The sequence below is a fragment of the Ranitomeya imitator genome, chromosome 6, assembly GCF_032444005.1.
Source record: "Ranitomeya imitator isolate aRanImi1 chromosome 6, aRanImi1.pri, whole genome shotgun sequence".
Lineage (NCBI taxonomy): Eukaryota > Metazoa > Chordata > Amphibia > Anura > Dendrobatidae > Ranitomeya > Ranitomeya imitator.
In genome coordinates, this window is record NC_091287.1 from 413,862,504 (window position 1) to 413,878,854 (window position 16,351).

Genomic DNA, 16,351 nt, shown 5'->3' on the forward strand with positions numbered 1-16,351 from the left:
TAATGCTGCGCCACCTCATCTAATGTTCAGCAGAACTCTTAGTACACGGATCCCTGATGTGACCAGTCATCCCTTACCAAATGACTCTTCAGTGCGATCAACGGATTTCTTTAACAAGCAAGCCATGAAACATTATGCAGACAGAAGGCGACGGGCACAGCCATGTGCCATCAAAAGAGGTGATATGGTTGTTGTGCGTCAAAAATCAACCAACAAAACCTCAGCTGTATATAGTCCTGCAAAATATAATGTTACTGAGAGAAAAGGCAGTATGGTCACGGCTGAGCGAGACGGACACTCCATCACTCGAAATTCCTCACATTTTAAAATCATACCGCAGAACAATGGTAATGAACTCCCACCAGTGGAAGATTTGATACCCGACGGTGGAGAGGACCAACAAGAGGTGACTGATCCGTCAGCACTGGACACCCCCAATGAACCCAGACATTACCCAACACGGGAAAGAAGGGCTCCATCGAGACTTATTGAAGAGATATAGTTTAAAAAAAGGGGGAATAAGACAATACAGACATGGTTTTTCTTGGACATTTTCGTATTGTTACATTGTCAATATTTGTTTTAGGTTTTTATATATATATATATATATATATATATAAAAAGGGGATGATGTAATGTATAAGAATTAGATCTGTCTCTTTAAGAAAGCGAGGGCGGGAGTTGAGAGTAGTTTCAGTTTCAGTTCTGGCCTGAGGAGGAAATCTTATGCTGCTGTTATGTTGTGTGCTGGAGGAAAAGAGGAGAATAAAATACAGTTAAAGCTTACTCTCTCTTAAATTCCTTACACCGTGTGGACATTACAGTGTCAAATGGGGGTCCCTCTTACAGTCCGAATTCAGCTTACCAGGTAAGGGATCGGCACAGCTGGAGGAGTGATCCCAGGCTAATGTGGTGGTGGTGCTCTGTCTTGCGGTGGTGCTCTGTGCAGTCGCGGTGCTCTGAGGGGTTGCTGGGCTCTGTGGGGTGGCTGTGCACTGAGGAGTGGCTGGGCTCTGTGGGGTGGCTGGGCTCTGAGGGGTGGCTGGGCTCTGAGGGGTGGCTGGGCTCTGAGGGGTGGCTGGGCTCTGAGGGGCAGCATCACTCTGTGTTGTTGTGGTGGTGGTGGGGCTCTGTGTTGTGAATTCTGCTCTTGGGCTCCCTCCGGTGGTTATGAGAGGTAGTGCGGCTGTCTGTGGATCGCAGTATCTATCAGGTGTGTTCACTTTTCGCAATTTGAAATCAGCTATTTAGTCCTGCTTGATCCTTTAGTCAGTGCGAGTTGTCCATTGTTTTTGGAGGATTCACATCCCTTCTGGTCTCTCCTGCTTGCTGTGCTTTTCTACTAAGATAAGTCCTGGCTTTGTTTTTGCTGTCCACCTGCTGTGGACCTTACAGTTCTGTGCATTTTCATGTTTTGTCTTGTCCAGCTTTGTCTGTGAAGGATTTTTTGCAGCCAAGCTGTGTCTCTGGAGATGCAGATATACCCCCATGTCTTTAGTCAGATGTGGTGATTTGTATTTTCTGTGGTGGATATTTTCTAGCGTTTTTATACTGACCGCATAGTACTCTGTTCTATTCTTTCTTTTTAGCTAGTATGGCCTCCTATGCTAAATTCTGATTTCATGTCTGCGTATGTTATTTCCCTCTCCTCTCACAGTCAATATTTGTGGGGGGCTATCTATACTTTGGGGATTTTTTCTGAGGCAAGATAGGTTTCCTGTTTCTGTCTTTAGGGGCAGTTAGTTCTTAGGCTGTGTCGAGGGGTCTAGGGAGTGTTAGGTACCCCCCACAGCTACTTCTAGTTGCGCTGCTAGGTTCAGGGTTTGCGGTCAGTACAGGGACCACCTTCTCCAGAGTCCGTCTCATGCTGCTCCTAGGCCACCAGATCATAACAGCTCTGTGGTGGTGGCAGGGCTCCGCCGGCATTTTTTGGAAGCCCCGGCAGCTCAGTTGCTGCGATGCGGTGGTCTCCAACAAAATGGCAGCTGGGGTGGCACAAGCTTAGATTCAGATCTCGGCAACGAGATCTCGTCCCGAGATCTCATCTCCTAACATCTCGGGACGAGATCTCGCTGCCGACATCTGAATCTGAGCATGCGCTGCCTCCGGCAGCCATTTTGCTGAAGACCATCACACCGCATCCCAGCAATAGAGCTGTGGGGACTTCCGGGCTTTGAAGAAATGCCAATGGAGCCCCGCCACCAGCACAAAACCCGCCACCACACCACAGAGCACTGCAACAGCGACACCAGCCTGGGACGGGAGGCTGCATCGGGACCACCGCCACCGGGACCTCCGCCACAGGATTTGTAAGTATATGCCTACCATAAGATGGATCCCTATTTTCCCCAAATTTTTTTGTCTCCGGCGAAAAAGCCGGAAGCGCCGGATCCAGCGTTGCGGCTGTTTGCTAGAATGGAAGCCTATGGGAGCCGGAAGGTGCTGGATTCCGGCGTCGGATTCCGGTTTTTTAAACTAAGCATGCTCCAATTTTTTTTATGCAATAATCTAGATATGCTAGCTGGATCCGTCGAAAAAAACGGATCCGTCGCATCAGTTTTTCACAATCTGCGCCGGATCCGGTTTTTCCAACATTCGCCGGATTGTGCCTGATGCAAAAAACCTGATATATGAAAGTAGCCTTATACTAACCCATCTATATAAACAGCCAGCCAAATATACACCTAGGAATTGGGGTAATCATTGATAATCATTAAGGGCGATATTGACTACTCGCCAGACATCTAGATGAAACTGACCAATATTATCGCTTAAGTACCAGAAGTAGCCCCAGAATTATTTCACCATAGTATTGTCTAAGGAGTAATAAGAAAATGTATACACTTGTTTTACTGGCTATTTGGTGTATTATTGTAGCATACAATGCATGTCCGTGGTGGTCTCATAAAAGTCCCCCAATATGCAGACTGAAAGCTACTTATTACTCAGTATACCATTAGTAGGAAAATAAAGTGCAAAGCAATGTCCCAGCATCAAATATCTCTACAGTTCAGAGAGATTAAAAACATAGCGTTCATACAATGTTAGTGGTGGTCAAACACAACCCACCAGTACACGAATAGCAAAAATCTTCAATATGGCAGTCACAGTAAATGACGATAAATAGATGCCATTATCATATTCAATATTCTTAAAGGAATGGAACATTCTCACCCATCTTCTCAATATTGAGTGTATGTCTACAGTACTTCAAGATGGGAACAAACATAATCAACAAGTAGTTGAGTGGTCCGTCTCTAAAGTATCTCCTGCTTCATCAGGGAGTCATTGATAATAACTGTGGTTCCTTGCGCCACTCATAGTACCTAACTACCTATCTGCGGCCCCAGAGATTATTTATGCTGTTATTGTCTTTGTCTAAGGCCACGTGCACACATTCAGTATTTGGTCAGTATTACATCAGTATCGGTAAACCAAAACCAGAAGCGAAACAATCAAAGGAAATGTATAATAGAAACACATCACCCCTGTATTTATCACCCACTCCTGGTTTTGGCTTACAAATCCTGAGGTAAAAAACTAACCAAATATTGAACGTATGAACGTGGTGTTAGACAGAACTGTCCAGTTGTCACCACTTTTGTGAATTCTTCCTCCCGTGCTATGCCTCACCAACAACTAGTGGGCTATGGCATTTTTTTCAGCTACGATGTTAGCAACACAAAATTGAACAGATTTTAACAGTGTTCCCAATGACAAGCAACTGTCTACTATATAATTGTCTAAGGGTCACTTCCGTCTGTGTGTCCTTCTGTCTGTCCTTCTGTCTGTCACGGATATTTATTGGTCGCGGCCTCTGTCTGTCATTGAAATCCAAGTCGCTGATTGGTCGCGGACAAACAGCCACGACCAATCAGCGACGGGCACAGTCCGGAAGAAAATGACCGCTCCTTACTCCCCGCAGTCAGTGCCCGGCGTCCGCATACTCCCCTCCAGTCAGCTTTCACACAGGGTTAATGGCAGCGTTGATCGCGGTGTAACGCACTCGGTTAATGCTGCTATTAACCCTGTGTGACCAACTTTTTACTATTCATGCTGCCTATGCAGCATGAATAGTAAAAATATCTAATATTAAAAATAATTAAAAAAAATAAAAAATAGTTACATACTCACCATCCGGAGCCCACGGATCGAAGCGGCCGGTTACCGATGCTCCTCGCGACGCCCCGGTGACCGCTCCATGCATTGCGGTCTCGCGAGATGATGATGTGCGGTCTCGCGAGACCGCTACGTCTTCATCTCGCAACACCGCAATGCACTCTTCAGACCGGAGCGCGCGAGGAGCATCGGTAACCAGCCGCTTCGATCCGGAGGGCTCCGGAAGGTGAGTATGTAACTATTTTTTATTTTAATTCTTTTTTTTAACAGGGATATGGTGCATACTACGTGACTGGCCAATATACTACGTGACTGGGCAGAATACTACGTGGCTGTGCTGTATACTACGTGGCTCTGTGCTGTATACTATGTGGCTGGGCAATATACTATGTGGCTGGGCAATATACTATGTGGCTGGGCAATATACTATGTGGCTGGGCAATATACTACGTGTCTGTGCAATATACTACGTGGCTCTGTGCTGTATACTATGTGGCTGGGCAATATACTATGTGGCTGGGCAATATACTACGTAACTGGGCAATATACTACGTGACTGGGCAGTATACTACGTGTCTGTGCAATATACTATGTGGCTAGGCAATATACTATGTGGCTGGGCAATATACTATGTGGCTGGGCAATATACTATGTGACTGGCCAATATACTATGTAGCTGGGCAATATACTATGTGTCTGTGCTGTATACTACGTGACTGGGCAGTATACTATGTGGCTGGGCAATATACTATGCAACTGGGCAATATACTACGTAACTGGGCAATATACTACGTGGCTGGGCAATATACTACGTGGCTGGGCAATATACTACGTGGCTGGGCAATATACTACGTGTCTGTGCTGTATACTACGTGACTGGGCAATATACTATGTGGCTGGGCAATATACTGCGTGGCTCTGTGCTGTATTCTACGTGACTGGGCAATATACTATGTGGCTGGGCAATATACTACGTGGCTGGGCAATATACTACGTGGCTGGGCAATATACTACGTGTCGGTGCTGTATACTACGTGACTGGGCAATATACTATGTGGCTGGGCAATATACTGCGTGGCTCTGTGCTGTATTCTACGTGACTGGGCAATATACTACGTGGCTCTGTGCTGTATTCTACGTGACTGGGCAATATACTATGTGGCTGGGCAATATACTACGTGGCTGGGCAATATACTACGTGACTCAGTGGCGTAGGAAGGGGGATGCGGGGGGGCGGGCCGCCCCGGGCGGCACACTGCGGTGGGCGAGTCGGCCGGCGCTGCAGGAGGAGGAGAAAAAAAAAAAAAAAAAAAAGACGTGGGCCCTTTAAATCTTCGGGCACCCCCCCCCCCCCCCCCCCGGTGCCAGCGCTAATACTCACCTCTCCTGGTTCCTGCGGCTGCGCGGTAGCTGCAGCGTCTTCAGCGCCCTCTGACTCTGCGACGTCTCAGGGCAGAGGGTGCGATGACGTCATCACTGCGCGCTCAGCCTCTGTCCTGAGCGTTGCAGAGCCGGAGAGACGCTGAGTGCACCGGACCTGCACTGGGAACGGGAGAGGTGATTTTACTTTTTTTTTTTTTTCTTTATGTCTGACTCTGTCTGTCTGGGGGCAATGCTGGAGACCCTGGGGCAGATTTCTGGGCACACTGGGGCGATGCTGGACACTGGGGCAGATTTCTGGACACACTGGGGCAATGCTGGAGACCATGGGGCAGATTTCTGGGCACACTGGGGCGATGCTGGACACTGGGGCGATGCTGGACACTGGGGCAGATTGCTGGACACGCTGGGGCAATGCTGGACACTGGGGCAGATTGCTGGACACGCTGGGGCAATGCTGGACACTGGGGCAGATTGCTGGACACACTGGGGCAATGCTGGACACTGGGGCAGATTGCTGGACACACTGGGGGCAATGCTGGACACACTGGGGCAATGCTGTAGACCCTGGGGCAGATTGCTGGATACACTGGGGCAGATTGCTGGACACTGGGGCAGATTGCTGGACACACTGGCGGCAATGCTGGACACACTGGGGCAATGCTGGAGACCCTGGGGCAGATTTCCGGACACACTGGGGGCAATGCTGGACACATTGGGGCAATGCTGGACACTGGGGCAGATTGCTGGACATACTGGGGCAGATTGCTGGACACACTGGGGGTAATATGCTGGACACACTGGGGCAGATTGCTGGACAACCTGGGGGTAATATGCTGGACACACTGGGGGTAATATGCTGGACACACTGGGGCAGATTGCTGGACACACTGGGGCAGATTGCTGGACACACTGGGCCAGATTGCTGGACACACTGGGGGCAGGACTTGAGGCATGGGCAGAATGTAGATACGGGGCATGATTGGAGACACGGGGCAGAATGAAAGACATGGGGCAGGATTGGATCATGGGGCAGGATGGATACGATGGAGACTGATGGGGCAGGATGGGGAGATCATATGGGGTAGAATGGATACTCATGAGGGCAGGATGCGAGAACATATGGCTGGAGCCAGGAATGAGATAAACGGGGCCAGGGTGGGGAATAGTATTACCATAGGGGCTAATTAAGGGATATTATTACTGCAGTGATGTATTTATTTTATTTTTTGAGTATACTGTTTTAAAAGGGGGGGCGGTCCTGTTACTGTGCAGAGTGACACTATATCACCTTTTTTTCTTCATGTGGTGTAATGTAGAAGTTGTTAAAAATTAAGTAATGTGTTCTGCAAGCGGAGCTCGAGATAACTGTGTTATTTCCTGCAGAAACGAGTCCTGGCTGGAAGAAATGATGGCGGTCTGTGCTGGATGAAAGATGAAGGACTTCATCTAGAGACGTCACTGGTGAGTCAGTGTTACCTATACACTGACACTATACACTATATACTATAATCAGCGGTCCTGTGTACAATGTCACCAGTGATCACTGTATTACCTATACATTATATACAGAGCTCCTGTGTATAATACCACCAGTGATCTTTGTATTACCTCTACACAGACACTTCATACTAAGTACAGATCTCCTGTGAATACTGGCACTTATGGTGATAGTATTGTGTTGTTGTTTTTTACTGATCAGTATTGTAGTATTCAGTCACTATGTGGTGATAATATGTGGTTTGGAAATGGTGCTGTGGTATTTGTTCCTTGTATGTGCTATTTGGTCACCAAGTGGTGGTAATCTGTGATCTGGTCATGGTGAGGCGGTATTTGTCCCTTGTATGTAGTATTATTCGGTCACTATGTGGTCTGGTCATGGTGTGGTGGTGTTTCTTCCTGTATGTGATATTATTGGTCTTGGTATAGTGGATTCTGTTGTGTATGGCGGTCATTTGTTCTCTCTGATATTAATTAATTAAAAGTCACAGGTTTGGCATGTGGGGGTGACACCATTAGGCCCAGTTTAGGTTCTACAAAACAGGAAAACTATTTTTGGTAACCTTTGTGTGTATTGAGCGGGGGGGGGGGGAGGGGGGGCAAACTCGGGAGAAGCCCCGGGCGGCTAAAGCTCTAGCTACGCCTCTGACGTGACTGTGCTGCATACTACATGTCTGTGCTGTATACTACGTGGCTCTGTGCTGTATACTATGTGACTGGGCAATATACTATGTGACTGGGCAATATACTATGTGGCTGGGCAATATACTATGTGACTGGACAATATACTACGTGGCTCTCTGCTGTATACTACGTCACTGGGCAATATACTATGTGGCTGGGCAATATACTATGTGGCTGGGCAATATACTATGTGACTGGGCAATATGCTACGTGGCTGGGCAATATACTACATGGCTCTGTGCTGTATACTACGTCACTGGGCAATATACTATGTGGCTGGGCAATATACTACGTGGTTAGGCAATATACTACATGGCTGGGCAATATACTACGTGGACATGCATATTCTAGAATACCCGATGCGTTAGAATTGGGTCACCATCTAGTCTATTTATATTTTATAAATTGACATTGAAATTACATTGAAATGATAATTGCTATATTGCCTATACTTCGTCTTACTGCTCTATCAAATCTGCAGTAACAATCGTGACCACTAGGAGGCAATGATCTCCCATTCAGAATTGAGCAGTTTACTGTAACTAAAGAAAAATCTGTCACCGAAGTTCAGGCTGCACAAATCAGGTGGTTTGCGTCTTAAAGACCCGGGAGCCTTTACGGTGTGCAGAACTTTAAAGGAAATGTATTGACTATATCAGTTTTAGTGATTAAAACTAGATAGTGATAATAATTTCAGGTGACCACGCAAAAAGCAATCCTATCTATTTACGACTGAAAAATTAGGAGTTTTTGGAAAATGGTGACTCAAGCAAATTTTTTTTCGGGACAAATTTCTGGATTTTTTCACCATTTAGATAAAAAAAAATATGCAAGTTTTGCATCATTATATTCATACTGACATTGACAGTCATATTTTCAGGTCATATTTACAGCAGAATGAACTCAAAAAAACTAAAGCCAAAAAAACGTTGTGGAATTGTGTTTTTTTTTTTTTTCATAATTGACTTGGAATTTTTTCCATGGGCAGCACTCGGACCAAAAATACAGTCATGTGAACGAGTCCGAAGGGAGGTAAACCACTTCTAATAAATTTTGGCAAGGTTTTTATCCCCTCTCACCATGGAGAATACATCAAGTCTAAGTTGTGGATTGTATCTTAACATTAAGCTGTGTTCACACGTTGTGTTTTTGCTGCATTTTTTCTAATGCAAATCTTAAGCTGCGTTTTACAGTGCCAGCAAAAGCTATGAGATTTCGGAAATCTCACACACATTGTTTTTTTCCTGACTGAATTGGAAAACTGCAGCGTTTTTGAAAACTTCAGCACGTCACTACTTTCAGTGTTTCAGGTATCAGGTTTTGCTGCATTTTTATGCAAAAACCTTTTTTCTATGCACTAAACTTTAACAGCATGCACAAGGGACAAATGTACCTAATAAAAAAGCACCAAAAACCCGAAGCAAAACCTGCTTTTTTGTAAGCAGCTGTTTTACTGCCACGAGAGCAGGTTTTGCCTTATGAAAAACAAACAAAAAAAGCAATGTGTGAACATAGCCGTCATTCAAAAAAAAGATTCTGCAGAAGTTGAGCTGAGTGACATGTAGGAGATGATAAGTAGTGCCATTTTCATTTCTGTTTTTATAACTGTTTATAGTCATGACATGAATCATTTGATAAATACTATCAGTGTTTGCACTTGTCACATTAATAAGTCTGTCTGTATTTCCACTGGTGGTAACAATTTAAATATCTTCACCCCTTTTTCAGAAGAAATACTATTTGATGAGGAAACATTACAAGGCATGCAGCCAAAATCAGGATGGATCTGCCAACAAAACAAAATCGAAAAAGAAAAGAAACCCAAGATCCCGTACGCTCCAGGTACTGTATGTAACTTAAAGGGCCCATTCCCATTTGTGAGAAATACGGGCGAGTGCAATCCGATAAAAAAAATCGTATTGCACTCTTACCAAGGTTATTCAATGGGTTACATCTCATCTGCGATTTTTTTTTTTCTCAGCTGAAATCGGACTGATAAAAAAAAAAATCGCAGCATGCTGCGATTTGCTGCATATCTCGGACGAGACTCGCAATGCAAGTCAATGGATGCAAGAAAAAAACCACACAGCACTTGCACCATGTGAGTGCTGTCTGTTTTTTACGCACCAGTGTCCATTGAAAAGTCGGTAATTCATGTGCGGTGTACAGTAAAAACACACTGACAGGTTATAATAGAATAGATAGAATAGAAATATATACATATAAAAAAATGATGTGGGGTCCCCCCAGAATTAATAACCAGCTGGTTATTAATTATAGGGGGACCCCACATGATTTTTTTTTGGGGGGTCCTCTATTTTAACAGCCAGTAAAGGCTAAGTATACAGCTGTGAGCTTATATTAATAGCCTGGGAAGCTCCATAGGTATTACCCCCTTCCCAGGCTATAAAGTTTTAAAAATTGTGCGGGAGCCCACGCCCTTTTTTCCCCCAAAATAATATTTTATTAGTTAAAGAGAACCTGTCACCTGCATTTGGCGGGACCGGTTTTCGGTCATATGGGCGGAGTTTTCGGGTGTTCGATTCACCCTTTCCTTACCTGCTGGCTGCATGCTGGCCGCAATATTGGATTGAAGTTCATTCTATGTCCTCCGTAGTACACGCCTGCGCAAGGCAAGATTGGGCCATTATTGTTTAGACTCAGGGCTGCACCCATAGATAGTAGATAACGTGCTAACTTGGGAAACCCTTTAAATTTGCATTCACATGAGTCCTTTTTCATTGCTTTTTTTTTTTAATCGATATTTGATAATGAAATCACCATCACATCAGTAGAAAACCGCCTATGATGTGTAAAATGTGAAGGTGGCTAGAAGAGTTCAGAAACTTTAGTCAGTTCAGCCATAGGTAAATGTATTAACCTCGGCACTCTCATCTACGGTTCAGTGCATTTCATTGTACAGAAAGCAGGAATACTAAGTAATGACCCGCGAGTTGTACAAGCCCCGGCCAACGGACATTATCACTCTACATGTGCATTCTCGATGAAGACCATGGGAATGAACATGTTACATAAACTAGTCCATCACGTATAAGCATGGCGAGGACCATTAGTAAAACTTAATTTTTAATCATATAAGATAAAAAGAGCCATGCTCAAATCAACACATGATAGGAATGAAAATAATGAATAAAGATAAGAACCAAAGTCAGAAATATATAATGTGCCTAATGACAACCTGCGCAGGATAAAAAAAATGGACAGGCCTCACCGGTATCCTTTGGTAGGAATGCCGCATGCAGGAAGCAGAAGCTTAAGGTTAGGGGACAACAGTAGTAGCACTTTTATCCCCTTTCATGCCCCATGTAGATAGCACCAGGCCTGACAAGGGCAGTACCTTAGTGTGAACCTTAGCTAAATACACCCTTAAATACCACCCAACGTGTTTCAGGTTCAATAGCGAGGCTTCATCAGGGTAATGAATGCATAGAAAAAGGCAGGGGGTTCAACAAAGGAAACACAGCTCTGGCAAAAACTAAGAGACCACGGCAAAATGTTCAGTTTGTCTGATTTTTCTCTTTATAGGTATATTTTTGAGTAAAATGTAAATTGTTCATTTAGTCTATAAACTTCTGACAACATGTCTCCGAATTTCCAAGCAATACATTTTGTATTTTTTTCCTGAAAAGGAGAAATGGTCAAAATTGAAAGATAAGCCCAGTGCTTTCAGACCTGGAATAACCATTTTTAATCACAGCTTTCATGCGTCTTGGCATGCTTTCCACCAGTCTTTCACACTGCTTCTGGTGCACAAATGTAAGCAGTTCTGCTTTGTTTGATGGCTTGTGACTATCCATCATCCTCTTGCTTACATTCCAGAGGTTTTCAATGGGGTTCAGGTCTGGAGATTGGGCTGCCCATGACAGGGTTTTGATGTGGTGATCTCTTAATTTTTGCCAGAGCTGTATGAATAAGTCATTAATGGGGTCCTGCAATGGTAAAGTGACTTAAAAGAGGAGTGTGCAGTGCCAGACAGCGTCTAGGGGGTATAGGAGGCGCCTGTGCTTGTGGCCGACTTGAAATCTGTATTGAAGTCTGATGTCATAAACAGACAAAATCCTGGCACATATTTGGGGGAATGGAGTGGAGCTGTGCCAGCTCTTTAAAAAGCCTCGATTGGTGAATCAGGCTAAAACATCTAGAATCACTAAACTCTCATGTAAAACAGACTTTGATAAAGGAACAACTAGAATAATGAATTGGAATCCAACAAAAAAGGCACAAAGCTGCACAAAAAGAGATACAAACGTAATGATGAATTGGGGTCCTTATGTTGTAGAAGCAATGCCATATACTTGCATCATACAAGGGCACAGCCTCCTGTATAGCACCACCTTTTCACTTATACCCTTTTTCTTTGTTATGAATAGGTGAATGAGAGTCTGCAAGGAGAAGAACCTCAACAGCCGGACAATGTGGATGTAACAGAACATCAATAAATAAATTCGCCTGGACAGTAGAAATATTCAGAATTTGACCCTTTATTTCTTTAACTTTCAGATATAACCATATTATTGAAGATGTAAGATAGAAATACATATTTTTATAAAATGACCAAACCAATTAAGATGCTCATATTGGAGGGTTCCATAAACATGAAATAGGTGCAATACACCAACAAGAAGACCAAGCAGAAATACCACAAAGTTGCATATTTTGTTAAAGGACATTTGTCACAGGTTTTTTGCTACCTCATCTGAGGGCAGCATAGTGTAAGAAAAGAGACATTGATTCCAGCAATGTATCATTTAGATTACTGGGTGCAGCGGTTGTGATACAATCAGAAGTTCTTAGATGGAGCATGAAGCAGAGCTCAGAAAGCTATGTACATTGTCTATTGACAGTGAGCTGCTTGTCAAAAGACTGGACATGTTCGGGTGACTTGTCACGAAGCAGCTAGTCCCAGCAATGATAAAGTCCTGGTAATAAAACCTTCATTGTATGTAAACATGAAGACACAAAAGAGCACAGTGAGGTCAAAAATACTCTGTTGTAAAAAAAAATCACAGTAATAAGCAAGTGCCAGTCAAAAGATGGAAAAAACAGGGTATTTAGTTGATATGTTTTTTGCAAAAAAATGTATACTATGCTGCTCCACCAATCGTCAAGGTATACCCATATAGAGCAGTCCTACCTAGGGGTGGAGCCGCATATTCATTACTGTAATGAGTGGTAACGGTGACCGCTCAATACAGTAAGAAGCTGCCGGCGCCGGGAAGCAGGGACTGCACCGCGCCAGGAGCAGATGAGTATAATGGGGAGGGGAGCGCAGCGATATTCACCTGCTTCTCGTTCCAGCCGCCGCTCCGTCTTCAGCGTCTTCTGCAGTGATGCTGAGGTCAGAGGGTGCGGTGACGTGGTTAGTGCGCGCCCTCTGCCTGATCGTCAGTGCAGAAGACGCTGAAGAAGATGGAGCGGCGGCTGGAACGAGGAGCAGGTGAATATTGAAAGTGCCAGGGGCCTGAGCGACGGAGAGGTGAGTATGTGATTTTTTTTTTATCGCAGCAACAGCAAATGGGGCAAGTGTCTGTATGGAGCATGTTATGGGGCAATAACGTTTGTGCAGCACTATATGGGGCAAGTGTCTGTATGGAGCATCTTATGGGGCAATAACGTTTGTGCAGCACTATATGGGGCAAGTGTCTGTATAGAGCATCTTATGGGGCAATAACGTTTGTGCAGCACTATATGGGGCAAGTGTCTATATGGAGCATCTTATGGGGCCATAATTAACGTTTGTGCAGCACTATATGGGGCAAATATCTTTATGGAGCATCTTATTGGGCCATAATGAAATGTGTGAACGTTGGGAGGTGAGGAGTGTTTTTTTTTCTGTAACTAACAGTGAGTACTGGACTATGGGGCCATTCTTGGGGGGAGTGGGCTGTGCGGTATACTACATGTCTGTGCTATATACTACATGGCTGTTCTATATACTACATGGCTGTTCTATATACTACGTGGGCCGTGTTATATACTACGTGGGCTGTTATATGCTACGTGGGCTGTGTTATATACTATGTGGCTGTGCTGTATACTATATGGGCTGTTATATGCTACGTGGGCTGTTATATACTACATGGCTGTGTTATATCCAATCCTACAACAACCAAGGAGTAAAAACGTCCCATATACAAGTATAAGACATAAAACTGTAAGTTTATTAAACATATAAATCACATACATACAAATCAGCAACACAAGGTACAGAGATGATGCGTATACAAAAGACACTAACACTGTAGTAACACCAGAGGCATAACAGGCAGATGACCTACAGCCGGATATAGTACAACATACATCCCTAAAGTACTTAGTGCAGAGTAAGGTGCCACGATGCATGAAGCTATGTCCCTTTAAATATAATAGTCATACTGTATACCCAGTCCTATATAGGGTTATCAAGGAGGATAGATAGATAAAGGAGGTACACCGCCTGTCTTACCCATATAAATGTGCCAGTGCGTGTCGCCAGCAGCCCCGACTCGCGTTTCGCGTTGGGCTTCCTCGGGGGGCTGTGTTATATGCTATGTGGCTGTGCTATATACTACGTAGGCTTTGTATTATATACTACATGGCTGTGTTTATATGCTGTCATGAATCGTGGTATGTGTTAAAGGGGGGGCCCACTGAGACTCTTTCGCCCGGGGCCCTCAAAAACCTGGAGCCGGCCCTGTCAAAGTGCATGTTTTTACGCACCATCTGATAATGCTCATCTACGAAGATGGGAATAATATGTCATGATTAAAATCAGACATAATAAAGATTAATAACCAAGTGTACATTGGCAAAAGAGTGCATCACAATACAATAAATGGTCCCTTTGATTTCAACATACCTTGCATAAATCAGTTGCACAAGTAAATATAAGAAACTTAACATATCATATTACAGAAATACACCTCTTTCTACATTGATCTCTTCATTTTCCTTGAAAACAGATTAAATCCATCTTGCTCTAAACAAGAAAAACTGCCCGCTCAGTGAAGGATCAAATTACAGTAGTTTATTAAAATCAATGGAGACTACCATGATTTTCATGCTATTTACCTACTGTTCATATTCCCTTTAATTAATGCTTTTATGTTTGCATAGAGAGAGAGGCAGAGGGGTGCTGCTTGTGTAGAGATGGACATATTGCCCTGCTTCCCCTTGAAGACATCAGCGCTGTGTTTTAATGTCATGTGTAATCTGAATAATGTCCTGTGTCTTGTATACAGGCTATGTCCAGCTATCGCCCAATATCGCTGCTCTCATTCGCTTCCAAACTCCTGGAGCAGCGCGTCCATGCTGAACTTTCCTTCCACCTCTCATCTAACTTGCTCTTTGACAATCTACAATCTGGTTTCCACAACCATCACTCAACTGAGACAGCCCTGACCAAAATTACTAACGACCTACTTACATCCAAAGCTAACGGACAATACTCTGTACTCCTCCTACTAGACCTGTTCTCTACTTTCAACACAGTTGACCACTGCCTCCTACTACAGATCCTCTCCTCCTTTGGCATCAAAGACCTCACCTTATCCTGGATCTCCTTATACCTTTCCAACCGCACATTCAGCATCTCCCACTCCCACACTACCTCCTCATCCCACCCTCTCTCTGTTGGAGTCCCCCAAAGCTCTGTTCTAGGACCCCTACTCTTCTCAATCTATACACTTGGCCTTGGAAAACTCATAAAGTCCCATGGATTCCAGTACCACCTTTATGCTGATGACACTCAGATCTACCTTTCTGGCCCAGACGTCACCTCTCTGCTGTCCAGAATCCCGGACTGTCTATCGGCCATATCCTCCTTCTCCTCTCGCTTCCTCAAACTCAATGTGGACAAATCTGAACTCATCATCCTTCCTCCATCTCATAGATCATCCTTACCTGACCTATCTATCTCAATTTACGACATCACACTTTCCCCCGTACCGGAAGTTCGCTGCCTTGGAGTAACCCTTGACTCTGCCCTGTCCTTCAAACCGGTCATCCAAACTCTTTCCACCTCCTGTCGCCTCCAGCTCAAAAATATCTCCAGAATCCATCTTTTCCTCAACCGTCAATATGCTAAAATGCTTGTGCATGCCCTCATCATCTCCCACCTTGACTACTGCAACATCCTTTTTTGTGGCCTCCCTGCTAACACCCTTGCACCTCTCCAGTCCATCCTTAACTCTGCTGCCCGACTTATTCATTTCTTTCTTCGCTATTCCCTTGCTTCCTCCCTCTGCAAATCTCTTCACTGGCTCCCATTCCCTCAGCGTATCCAGTTCAAATTACTAATACCGACCTACAAAGCCATCCATAACCTGTCTCCTCCATATATCTCTGAACTAATCTCCTGATATCCTGATATCTTCCCTCACGTAATCTCCGGTCCTCCCAAGACCTCCTCTCCTCCACACTTATTCTCTCCTCACCCAACTGCCTCCAAGACTTCTCCCCCATCCTCTGGAATTCTTTGCCCTATCACTTCCGACTATCAACCACTTTCGGATCCTTCAGATGGAACCTGAAAACCCACCTTTTCAGGAAAGCTTACAGCCTGCAGTGACCCCGCTGCCTCCTCACCACTAGCAAAGCTACCGCCTCACCAACACCGGAGCTCCTGCAACCCTCAACCTATTGTCTCCTTCCCCACCATCCTGTAGAA

The 16,351-nt window shown here is 44.5% G+C and overlaps 1 long non-coding RNA gene across 1 annotated transcript; it reads left to right on the forward strand.

The window, feature by feature from the left end:
* The first annotated feature begins 686 nt into the window (after window positions 1–686).
* LOC138642782 (uncharacterized) lies at window positions 687–12,157 on the forward strand. The gene is made up of 3 exons (XR_011314104.1): window positions 687–868; window positions 9,412–9,525; window positions 12,075–12,157. It is a non-coding gene; the product is annotated as an uncharacterized lncRNA (long non-coding RNA).
* The last annotated feature ends 4,194 nt before the right edge of the window (window positions 12,158–16,351 follow it).